At 36.9% G+C, this 13,416-nt stretch overlaps 1 protein-coding gene across 1 annotated transcript in view; it reads left to right on the top strand.

The window, feature by feature from the left end:
- LOC111154437 (Rho GTPase activating protein 42) overlaps positions 1-13,416 on the top strand; it is a 285,187-nt gene that overhangs the window by 60,574 nt on the left and 211,197 nt on the right. The window lies entirely within an intron of this gene.

Genomic DNA, 13,416 nt, shown 5'->3' with positions numbered 1-13,416 from the left:
AAATAGTAATATTAATTTCATTTCTTAGTTACATAACTTTTAAGAATTTTCACCCTGAAAATAGAGTTTGTTATCTGGAGAGCCCTTGTTAAAATGTTGCACACAATCCCACTGTTCCAATATTTCTAGGAATATCAGGTGGCTCACACACCTACCTTCTGGTAGCCCCTTCAGCTCTTACATTAGACTTGGAGCCTCTGCCAGAAATAAGCCCAAGGGATTGGGTGGCATGGCTTCAGGCCCTTTAAATGACCAATGAATGAGAAGTTAACTAGCTAGAGAGAATGGTTTTATTTCCCCCTCTCATAGTGGTTAGGGACAACACAGATTGAATATATCTAAAACAGACTGTTCATCGCTTATGTTTCTGTGGTATTTAGAGATAGGAGAAGGCAATTGAAGTAGTGCCCTGTGTGCTATTTATTTTGTTAGACTACTAGATTCTTGAGATTAGGAATAATGCTTTTCTTCACCTGACAGTTCAAAAGCTCTGAAAGATGCCATTGTTCAATGTGACTGAGCAAAGTATAAAATATAAAGATACATGGTGACTCATGGAGTCAAAGTTGTACAGTTTTTATATTTTAATATCTTCAAAATTGGGTGGGGGCTTACAATTTAGCCTCTTTTTTTTTTTTGTAACAATTTAGCATCTTAGGATATATGAACTGTGCTATATAAAAATCACCTTAAATTTTAGTACATGGCTGAGGAACAGATACTGGTAAGTTTTAAAGCAAGAAGACAAAAATAACAGGTCAAAGGAGCTGAAAATCACATATATATTTAATTTTTTTAATTGAATGGTGACCTAATCATGGACTGGCTGTGTGCTGCCTAATAAAAACCTGGCACAAATCATGTGTGTTATTTGTGTGAAAAGTCCCTTTTATTTTCAGCAATAAAATAATTAGAGACAATGTGCCTTCCAGAGTGTGGGAAGCTGTAAAGCCAGACGTAGTTGCACAAGTTGACACAGTTGGAATTCCTCAGTTCTGGTTGCTAAATAAGTCTTAGCTATTCAGAATCACAGCAGGCAGTTGCTGACTGTACAGATCATTGATGTGTGTACATGTTGGTAACTCAAACAGCATGGCATTTATGTGAATGAGCTTTCCTTTGAAATAAAGGATTTGAGATTCATCTTTATGCTTTCTGATGAATGTAATCAATCACGCCAAAATAGAACAATACTTTAAATATGGTGTGTATGTTCCTCGAAGCCACTTAGGCATTTTTATAAATGACCATTCCATGTAAATATACAGTACACCAGCAGTTAAAATGGTTACATGATGGAGATATATGGTATGAGAATGAGGGATTTTTTTAAGTGAGAAAACAAAAAAAGGAAAATTGTAAATGATCCAATTTTTAAAAAAAATTGTTTTTCTGAGTTAAGCCTTGTATGGTAGAATTGTAAGTGTAAGAGGAATATTTATTTAAGGTGGAATCGAAAGAAGTTTGACGTGGACACAGCAGATTAAGATTCTAGGTCTAATACTATTGCTTGAATAAGTCACTTAACTTGGGGCCAGAGTTTCCTCATCTGTAAAATGGAGATAATTACTCAGTTTGTTTCCCCAGTAGGGTTCTAGTGAGATAAAGGGGTATAATTATGATTTGAAAAATCTCATCATATGTATTGAAGGTGGTGAATGGCTGTAGTAAATAAATTTATTAAGAGCAGAATACTTGGAATTTAGAACAAAGCCGTAATAAAATAGTGTGTCCCATCAAAATTGTCTCTTGTGATACCTTAAAGAAGGGGTAAGTGGGGGATTGGCTATAAAGGTGTATGATGGGATCTACAATGTTAAAATATAGTTTTCTTGAAATAGTCTGAAAAAAAAATCACTTAGTGTTTCAAAATGAGGTAGGACAGCAGAAAAATGATCTGTAAACATGTAGGATAACAAGTCTACTGAAAGCAACTTACAAAAACATTGTGTGCATGGAGAATAATGATCTTTGTGCCTTTAATTCTGTGGCACCCTGAACTCCACCCTGTTTTACAGAGTTGTTCTTTTCTGTTTCTTTTTGGAACAACCAGGCATGATGCTGGCATACTTCCACATCTTGTATAAGACAGAGGCTTATGTATTTGCCTTTCAATTACTATTTGTAATCAAGTATTTCCAATCTTAAAGAGGATGTTAGTCAAGAAAAAATTCTTTTTCCATAACCATATTGTTCATGTATAGCCATGATATTACACGATATTATACACTTTTGTTTGGCCAAAGAAAATCAATAAAAGTACAGTAGTGAAAAACCCAAATATGCTGTCAAAAACATAGCCAGCCATTTAAGCTATGCACACTTTCTGAACTTGTCATTCCATTTCAGTTGTACTTAGAAAATTTTTGAAGGTTCTATACATTAGTTTATTTCTTTGCTTGGTTAAACAGATTTCATTATTCAGTCCAGGAATGTTTTTTTTTTAAAGAATGCTGGAATGTGCAGAAATCTATTAACTATTGAGACAATACTTTGAAGTTTTAATAATCTGTCATTGAGAGAATATGAGTGTTTTTATAACTTTTGTTAATGTATATGGTGTTAAGCAGCTGGTGGGAAAATGCACTTAAGTAAATGGTAAATTTGCCTTTTGGGATAGAAACAATTTGACTATAATGATGTTTGTTATCATTTTAGTGTTTCCTTGGTCAGCAGATACTTTAGCTACATTAAACTTGCTGCCAACATATAATAGTGAGTTATCTTAAATCCCAAGAGGTGAGCTTAATGTAGGTTTAGTAATCAAGAGCCAACTGTAACATACTATTCTAGTCAGTTTTTCCTCCTTAAAAATTACCTATTATAATTATACCTACTATTATCAAGCTCCTACTGTGTGCTATGCTGAGACATTTACATGCATGATTTCATTTGGTTACTATAACAATGAAATGAGTATATTTTTAAACTCATGTCACAGATAGGTAAATTGAAACTTGAAGAGTTTAAGTAACCATTCCACAAAGCAAAACTGAAAGTTGAGCTAGGAGGCTTCCTGACATTAAAATCCTTGTTCTTAAATTTTTAATGGAACTTCTTTGTATTAGAAGATGATATAGGAGATAAAAATCTACACTAGCTTTCTCTCTAATTTAAGTTTGTGGAACTCTTAATTTTTTTTTTTTTTTTTTTGACTGAATGTTCTCCTCATCAAGCTTGATTAGCCTACCAGAATAATTTTTTAGAGTCAGATTTCTTCTAAGGCAATTTCTTCTGGTGAGATTTTAGGTTAGCACCTAAGATATCTGGACTGCTTTTGTCAGTTTCCACTGCTTTGCTTTTTGCCCAGCTTGCATAAAGATCTTTTTTTTTTTTTTTTAAATATTTTATTTATTTATTTGACAGAGATCACAAGTAAGCAGAGAGGCAGGCAGAGAGAGAGGAGGAAGCAGACTCCCCGCAGAGCAGAGAGCCCGGTGCGGGGCTTGATCCCAGGACCCTGGGATCATGACCCGAGCCGAAGGCAGAGGCTTTAACCCACTGAGCCACCCAGGCGCCCCTTGCATAAAGATCTTAAATGAAAGAAATTTCTAGCTATTCTCTGTGGCACCTTAGATTTCATGTACTTGATTTCATGTACTTGATTTCATGTCCAGATCATTAGGTATGTTGTTTTGCTGGGACTCTGGTTTTTCTCCATTCCTCTTAGCACCTTCTATAGCTAGAGGCAAGGCTGTGATTAAATCATTTTTTATCTGGAATTAATTTTTGCCGGTTCTGGAAAAGTTTACCTTTCCTAAATAATCTGAATTCCCTCATTCTGTTGGTTTATTGTCAGCTTCCTATGCTGGATGCAGTAAGGATTAGAGAGGTTCTTTGCCCTCTACAGGTTTACCATTTGGTGAGGGTTATGGGAGTTAGATACAAATATGTATAATGATAGAATGCAAAATTGTATGGTATGTCAATAGACATCAAAAAGGAGGTATATTATAGTAATGTAGTACTTCTCAAAGTTTTCTGTTAGAGGAGGGGAAAGCATACCCTCAGTCTGAGGATATGGCCCAAACTGGCTTGCTTTGATGGAAGTAAAACGGTATAAGTTAAGTCCTTTGATTCTTGCATAATTCTTGAGTGATTCTTGTGTAAAAAGCACAGTATGTGCTATTTAACTTAACTATTTAACTATTTAACTTACATTTTCCCAGTTTTCTAATAAAAGTTACAGTACCGGGAATCTTCGTGAAGTCTTAACATACTACTGTGTATGATAGGTATGTCAGTATTTGGTATCAGTAAGCCTGCAGATGTGTTGCTCTGGTTGGATTATTTCGGGTGGATTTTAGATTAATCTAGAAAGGCAGGTTTTAAAGGTGCTTCAGAAGGACTGGAAGAAGCTACATGCTATGTTCTCAAGTATAGCCAACTGCTCATTAGAGGTGTGATGAAGCCTCACAGTGGAGCTGTGAGTACTTCTTTATTTGAAGACATTTGAAGGTCTTAATAGAAAGCAAAGGGATTTTTCTTCAGCACGGGGACTGACTTCATCCATGTTGAGAGAGTTCAAGTTTAGAGTCATTTGGCAGGCATAAAGAGGAGGCAAAGAAGTTAGAAAAAAAGATGCTCTGAAAAACCTACAAGAAAAATGATATGCTTGAATTGCTTTGTAGGTAACAATTTAGTGTGATGCTTTAAGAAGGAAATTTTACCCAGTCCCATCATGATTTAACCACAAAATGTATTTGGTATATGATACCAAGAAGGAGCTGACGGAAGAAGCAAGATTTAAGAGTTAGTAAGAGGCTGCTATGTGACATGAAAGGTAAAGTAACAGCAGATTCTCTTCCCTAGTTACTATCTTGGATAGATAGATACTTCAGGTAGCCAAAAGAAAAGTGGGCTGGAAGTGAGGGGAGAATAATAAAACACTTCACATTGCTCAATCTGTTGATAAGACTGTAAGTTGTAGATGCCTGGCAAGTAGTATAAAATGAGTGATTGTACTAGGGAGAGGTCATGGGTGGGAAAGTAGATCAGGAAGCCCACAAAAATGTGCCAGCCCATCCTGTGTTGCTGGGAAGCTTAGGAAAGCTGCAAAGTTCCCATGTTGGGTAATTCCATGTTTTTTTTTTACTTAACTTAAAAAAAGGCAAGAGAGGTATTTTACTCAATTTTGCTTGAAAGTCCAGCATTTGGACTTAAAATCACCATGTAGGAGTTGCCTGCACGTAAATATAAAGCACTTTTTTAAAGAAAACTAGTATCGAGGTAAACAAGATGCCTTAAGACAAAACCTCCTGAAGGAGAGTGTGAGGAAGAGAAAACTCAAAGGCAGCAGTGGAGTACTTACTGAGGAAGGGAGAGAATCCTGAGAAGCTGCAGTGTGCCATTGTTTCCTTATCCCTCCTTTTTCAAGCTTTTATTCCCCAGGGTAGAAAGATGGGTGGTTTATTTCATTCTTTGAACTTTCTATTTTTAACCTCACTTCTAGCATCAGTGAAGTCTTTGTGGGTTTTCGTTTTTAATTTTTATGGAATTTGCAGCATTATTGAAACTGTGGATAAAATCTGGCCAACTGTTGGTTCCTGTTTGTTTTTGGGTTGGAATCTTCTGAAACTACTTGACAGACACATATCATTTATGAAATTACAAAACATTTTGTCTTAGAGGCCAGCACCACTATTTATTTTCACTGAAGCTGTCTTGAAGATAGTAATTTAATTCATAGACTAAATATGTTGTGCTTACAATGAAAATATTTTGTATTCTGCATTTGCCCTCTTAATAAATAGTGGTTTAATAGTTAACATTTGTTGAGAACCAGTATTTCAAGTTTGTTCTGTTCTGTACCAGATACTGTGCTAAGCCAGTTTCATGTAATATTCATGACAGTCTTGCAAGGGTTTACTATCTTTCTTTTGTACATGTGGAACTTGAAGTTTGGAGAGGTAAGTGCTTGCTCTAAGACATATTGCAGTAGGTGGAGGTCCCTGGATTGGTGACTATGTCTGTTAGACTCTTGTACACACCTAATTCATGACACGAAAGGATGATTGATTCTAATGAAGGACCTCTTCCCAGATCTGAGCATGTTCATCACATACGACTTTAGTTTATCACTGAAAACAGATGCTTTGACTTACACTGCCTGCCACAAGGGTGCACAGGATGCAGAGGTAATACCCTGAATACACATCTGGTATAGAAATGAATGAGGCCATTTAAAGCTGGGCCAACTTGACAGTGCCAAAACAAGTTGTTCCATCCTTAAACATAGCAGGTAAATATAGTGGCCTAGAGTGGTCTGCTCTTTTTGCGTTTCCAGAGGGATGAAGAACAGCATCAGTGCCCCATTGCCCTTTGGTGATTTTTGTTTCCAGTGACCTCCTGGGAATGTGGCTATTGCTCCGTGGCAGCATTTCTCAAGTCCCACAAGGGAAGATCCTTGATCCCTTTACTGCAAGTCACTCAATTTCACTTTAGCTCAACATACATGTATTGCGTGATTACTTATTAAGCTTTGTCCTGGGCCTTCTTTATGAAGACTTTTCTTTAATTGTTAATATTGGACAACCAATATTTTCTACCCATTTATGTAAACTGGAAAATAACAAAGTGGGCACTTTAAAACTTTTTCAAATAAGAGCCATAGAAATGATTTTTATTGACAAGGTCTCATTGTGTTTTTAAATACTTTGCCACACCTAGTGTTCTTTTCCTCTGACTTTTCTCCATCGAGCAGTCTGATATTTGCAGTTCTCTGAAAAACACTAAAAACATAACTGCAGGTATTAAAAACCCATGCTTATTTGATAATTCTTTGAACACATTCTTCTGTGTAATGTTCAGTATGATTTTAGTAAATTAAGGTTTCCAGTTATACTCATGTTTGTTCCCAGTACCATAAGCTTTTCTGTAATTGATCTATAGGGGATTTTTTTTTTTTTTTTAAAGAGACTGGGGGAGGGGCAGATGGGGAGGGAGAAGGAGAGAGAATCTTTTTTTTTTTTTTTTTTAAAGATTTTATTTATTTATTTGACAGACAGAGATCACAGGTAGGCAGAGAGGCAGGCAGAGAGAGGAAGGGAAGCAGGCTCCCTGCAGATGTGGGGCTCGATCCCAGAACCCTGGGATCATGACCTGAGCCTAAGGCAGAGGCTTTAACCCGCTGAGCCACCCAGGCGCCCCAAGGAGAGAGAATCTTAAGCAAGCTCCATGCCAAGTCTGGAGCCCAACACGGGGCTCAATCTCACAACCTTGAGATCATGACCTGAGCCGAAATCAAGAGTCTGATGCTTAACCAGCTGAGCTACGCAGGCGCCCCTGCAGTGGATTCTTATCTGAACAGATTGGTGTATACTTTCTGGTTCCTCTGGTCTCTTTTGTGTCTGCTTTCTATTGGGTATTAAGGGCAAAATGAGATGAAGAATATATACCAACCTTCAAGAAGCTTAACAACTAGAATATTACTCAGTTATCTTGTAACATTAGAAAGTATAAGAATGATGTGAATTTCCTTTGGTTTCTAGCATGGTGTTTCATAATGACCATCTAATGTATGTTTGCTGCTAGTTTATTCCATGCAAATAAGCATAACTATCTCTAATATAGAGTTCAATACACGGAGTCTTACTATCTTAGAATTTATATAACAGGTAATGGGTTAGTGAGATGTTGTTAAAGGGCACACCCTCCCTGATTTTAATTCTTGTTAGTCATTGGGAATCAGCTATGGGATGCAGCAGAAAGAATCTCAAATTTGGGGAGCAGAAGACCTGTCCAGATTTGTATCCAACTATTAGACTTTGGGCAAATTATGTTATTACTTAAATTTTTAGAGCATCAGCCCTCATAGCTTTGTGTGAGAATTAAGGAAAAATATGTAAGAACTTTGAAATAGTAAAGTTATCAACACTATTGCTATCATTATTATGAATGTACATCAAATCTTCTTGTCAATAATAAAACATTTTTTATTTATTACAATTTTTGGAAAATTGACAACCCATGTTTTACTAGTGGTTGAAAAAGCAACATTAGGGGATTGCAAGAGTGGGAAGAAAGGAAGATGAAAGGCATCTGGAAAGTTGGAGTATTTACTCACCTTACAGAAATTTATGCTTTCAAAAATTGAGCTCTTGTATGTAAGAAATGGTGTTGAATACTTGGATAGTATTCACAGATGGTAAAACTTCCTCCCTTTATTACACTATTAGAATAGGGTAGATAGACTAGGTTTATTGATAACAGGGTAAAAGGTAAACTAGAGAAAGCACAGCAAGTGAGTCACAATGTACAGTGGAAAGTGTAAAAGAGGAGATAATGCCAAATGGGAAGGAATCAGGAAGGGCTTTTTGAAGGAAATGGAGGCTTCAGAGATATATTGAAAGAGACCATGGAGAAAAGTGTTATCTCTAGAAGTGGAATAATAATATAAACATAGGTACAAGAGACTGGATGTTTGTGTCTAATATAAATCAGTACCCCAGCGTGGTATGAATCTTGATAGGTGAGGCTGGATATGTAGGTAGAAATGCCTTTTAGAAGATTCTGTACATTTTGTTAATTGGCCATGATTGGTGTGTTGTCATGTCTTTTAAGTCTCTGTTTTCACTGATTATTCTGAGAAGCCTTCCCCCATGCACTCAAGCCTTTATGTGCAGAGCAGTGTGGCAATGTGGTTAAGTGGGGATTCTGGGTTGAAAATCTGGCTCTGTTGTTTACCAGTTTGTACAAACTTGGGGAAGCCACTTTACCTGCCTGTGCCTTGGTTTCTTCATCTGTAAAATGAGAGTGATGATACCTGCTTTTTGTGACTGTTGTGAGAATTAATGGTTTAATTTACATTAAGTGCTTAGAAAAGTATCGGGTACATAGTAAGTTGTACCTGTAGTGATGATGTTATTAACCTCCGTAAGAGACTTTATCATTTGACCTATGGTAGGATTTATTTACATTCCTGATGCTCCTACTGGACTGTGCCCTTTTTGAGGAAAGGGTATATCTTGTTTTTACCTTTGTATTCCCATTGCTTTGTACTACCTACCTTCTACATGGTAGTGTAAAGATAATTCTATAACCCATACATCTGGGGTATATTGTTCCTGTGAGTCTTAAATCTAATCTCAGAGCAACTGGGTTTCAGGAAGAACTGACTTGTACCAGTGGACTGGCTGGTTGTACTTGCTCTGACATAAATATAGCTCACTTCTGTAGGTAACATTATAAAAATAATTCCATTAACACTTCTAAAGTAAAAGGTAGCTCTTAATGTATAAGAGGAGTTATAATTATTTACTAAGTGTGTTTTATTTCTCTAATGAAATGAAGTTTTAGTGTTTCATTAACATCATCTAATCATGGGTGCTACAGGTTAACTCTTTGATATAAAAACATTGTTGACTAATTAAAGCCCAGTGTAATTTCTTTCAACTAAATGTAAATATATGTGAGGACATCCTTGCTTAACTTGTAGGTTAGGCAAATGGAAAAGATGTGGTATGGATGGTACTTGTGGCATCTTTACTATGTACAACTTTGGTTGCTGGTAAATGTTATTCCTCTACGTTCACCTTAGAATGTGGCCAGATGGCTCTGACTGGGATCTTTTCCTTGTTTGTTTTCCAGTTGTAACAGTTGGGTAGAAATAGGAGAAAGAAACACCCTTGCCTAAACTAAAACTCTATGCTTGTCATATTTCATGTGCTTGATCTTTCTTTTAGTACTTAAGAGAAAATGTAGATTCTTATCATTATACATTTTGATACTTTAAAATCCAACAATAGAATTTTTAAAATTAGGTTTTAAATTCTATAGAGTCAGATGTGAATCGATTTTATTTTAAAGGTTTTTTAAAAAATTTTTATTTATTTATTTTTTTGACACAGAGAGAGAGAGATCACAAGTAGGCAGAGAGGCAGGCAGAGAGAGGGGGGGAAGCAGGCTCCCCATTGAGCAGAGAGCCCGATGAGGGGCTCAATCCCAGGACCCTGAGATCATGACCTGAGCTGAAGGCAGAGGCTTTACCCCACTGAGCCACCCAGGCGCCCCTATTTTAAAGGTTTTAGAACCAGTACTTCTGTACCGTGCATCTGGCTATTGTTCAGAAGCTTTAGACAGTTAGGAAATAGTGTTTCATGTGATTTCAAGTCAGTTAAAGTTGTTGTGCTTTCTAGTTCAGAGGGAGATGAAGCCAAGATAGAGTGAGCTGAATTCCTCAGTTTGAAGGTTGATCAATATTATTGGCAGAAGATATCGTAAGTTCTTCACCTTGATAATATTTTTGATCTGTTTATTACTTTGGTTTTTTAGAAAATGAGAACAAATAAAAGGAAAATCAAGAACCCAGACACTTGAAGTTGAAAATAAGTCATATTTCAAATTTTTCATTATTTTTGGAATTATCTGAATTATTTGAGAACCAGGTTTTTAAAATGTAATCCTGTCTTACTATGCTTCCAAAAGGATTAGGGAGAGATAGTACTTTCTTCATTCCAGGATTGAAATAGACACCTATCTCTTAGACAGAAATACTGAATAATCAGGTTGTCTTTGTCATGGCCTGATTGCAGTGCATCAAGAGAGAATTTGAAACTGCTATCAACAGATGGTTTTCTTGGGCATTTTCCAAGGTTATCTAAGGTCTAACAGCTGCCACCTTCATTCCTGAAAAAAAATTTTTTTTGCCTTTTCTAAGATGTTTAACATGGAAATAGCCAACAACTTTTAAGTGCTTAACTGTGTGCCAGACACTGTTCTAAGTTCTTCATCTGATTTAACTCATTTTCTTCTCACAGTAACCCTGAGAAACAGGTTCTGTTACACTTAACAGATGAGGATACTAAGGTACAGAAAAGTTAAGGAACTTGCCCACAGTTATGTCACTGATTGGTAGAGGCAGGAAGTTAGCCCAGGTATTAGGCTCTGCTACTAGAATTTACACTCTCAATCACTTGGCTATATTGACAAGAATAGCTTATAAAGTGGGGTTCTGTGTTCTTGTTTGGGAACAGGGATTATAGTGCATCCAATGTGATGTCTGTGAAAGGACAAAGCAGTTTACCTTTCTTTGTCAAGGAGCAAGGCCATGGGAAACAAGGAGTATTTAGGAAGAAATGGTAGATTAGGGGATATTGTGTTCGAGTTCCCTAGGACAAAGCTTCCAGATAACTCATTGTGTTTACTTGAGGGGAAACTCTGAGGAACTAGTAGTGAGGAGGGGAGAGAAGGAAGAATCTCTTAGAAAATCCCTAAGCATCCTGGTTCATCCATATACACTTTCTCCATCTCAGCTCTGCTGTAGAAATTGCATCTGTGCCTTCAAATGCCTTTACCATAAGCATTTGTATTGTACATAGAAAAATAGTGGGACGTTAAATGGAATGTGATTTCTGTCTCAGGGAGAGTACCCACGTACAACTTGACTTAAAATTATCCCAGGAGTCTACTTTGTCTTCTCATAACATTTGATATAGCTATTATGATTTCTTTTCCCCTAGCCAGATTTCTCTACCTGCGCACTATCAGATAAATGCATACTTTTGTACAGTGCCCTTCTGTCTGGAAGGCCAGTCAACTTTCCCACCTTTGTAAGTTGGACTTGAATGATAATAACTGACACCACATATTGAGTTGCCTCATATGTACCAGGCACATATTTTGTTTAGTCTTTAGAACAACTCTGTGAGATCAGTATTAATTCTCTCTTGTCTAGATAAGAAAAATAGTTTTTGGGGAGGATGAGTGATTGTCCAATGGCTCAAAGGTAAATGGTGAAGTCTAGTCCTAATGAAGCCTTTGTTTTCTAATTGACTAATAATTTATTAAGAAGGCTCTTTTTATCTTTCTTCCTGAAAGCCCAAGGAAAGGCCATTCTTAAGGTGATAGAACTTTCTAAAGCTCTTAAATTGAAAGTACTTCTCAAACAGAATATGCACTGGCCCAAAGTTTTAGCTCCTTTGTGGGAAGAGGTGTAATCTCTCAGTAGCATCATCTTTCCAGAGAATAATTTGTTTAAAAAAAAAAAAAATCTCTTTTGTGTGTGTATTTTGATTTTTTTAAAAAAAGCCTCTCTGAAGCTTGAGTCCTTTCATCTTCAAGAATTGTCTTTGTTCAGGGTGTTGGTGAGTTCTTTGGGTAACAATGGCACAAAAAAGTGACGTTAATGTTTGAAGACCTATTCATTCACCAGTAGTACTTCGATAGGTGCGTAGGGTTTCATGAATGGTGGGTTACCACAGTAAGTCCTGGGCTTATATCGAGGCATGGGGCCAAACTGTTCTCTTAAAGAAAAAAGTATTCTGACACCAGTAAAAATGTTAAAGAGGACTTTATTCAAGACTGCTAAAGCTGTTGAGATTATAACAATTGGGGAGAGAGATCATACTCAACCATGAATGCAACAAGAACAAGTGGGGATTTATAATCAAGGAGCATGTTTGGGGCTGTTTAGGGAGATGTTGGATTGGAATGGAAAATTACTAGTAGAAGACATCAAAGGAAGGAGGATCCTTAGTGAAGGTAGGACAAGGACAAGGGTAGGGGATGAAGATTTTTGGTCTCATATCCCTGAGTGGAGAATTCTCTCTAAAATGACTTGAGGGGAAAAAAATGACTTGGCAAGAGTCTTGCAAAAACTGAAGTATGTAGGGCCAGTGAGGACTGGGAGCCAAGGTAGAGGCCTAGTCAAGGTAAGGGCCCAGAGGAGTCTGGCTAAACATTGTTGAGGAGAGCATCTTCTGCGGGTTCTATTGCTTGAATTAAATGCAAGAGTTCAGGTATTGGACTTAAACCCATGTGAGATACCACTAACTGAAATTATAGAGTGAATTCCAGAAAAATATGTTTTGCTACTGACACAGACTTGTGTGGAAAGGTTGGTATGGATGATCAGAGTAGTTATGAGAGGTGGGATGTTTAAAGCCTCTGTTATGCTGCATTGTCAGAATGATTTATAATTTTACTTAAAAAAACTTATACAGTGTTTATTAAGTATCAGACTTGGTTCTAAACCCTTGCAAGTATTAATTTACTCAATCCTTAAAACAATTGTGTGAGGTGGTTATGCAGTTGTTATGCACTCTTTGCAGAAGAGGAAACAAAGGCCCAGAGGAGTTAAATAATTTGCCCGAGGTCACATAACAAGTACTTGATGGGACTTGGATTTCCACCCAGGCAGCCTGGCTCCAGAGTGCATTCTTAATCACTCTGTTAGGCTGCATCCCAGGGATTTACTTCTCATTATTCTGGGCTTTTCTTTATTCTCTCCAGGAATAAAGAATTCTTCTGGATTTATTCAGACTCTGGATTTTGTTCAGACTGATGCCAGGATTGAAGAATATTTAGCTTGGGATCCCCTATAATTCACAAGGTTATATGTAAACAGCCTTGTAGGTGGCCTTAGGAGATCAAAACACATTCCTTACCTGCTCTGTAGTCTGTACATTGGGGACCCTT

Source organism: Enhydra lutris, unplaced genomic scaffold, assembly GCF_002288905.1.
Source record: "Enhydra lutris kenyoni isolate GAN:26980312 unplaced genomic scaffold, ASM228890v2 scaffoldscaffold37, whole genome shotgun sequence".
NCBI classification, from domain to species: Eukaryota; Metazoa; Chordata; class Mammalia; order Carnivora; family Mustelidae; genus Enhydra; species Enhydra lutris.
Note: the sequence above shows the minus strand (reverse complement) of the source record. Positions and strands in the feature narration are given on the sequence as shown.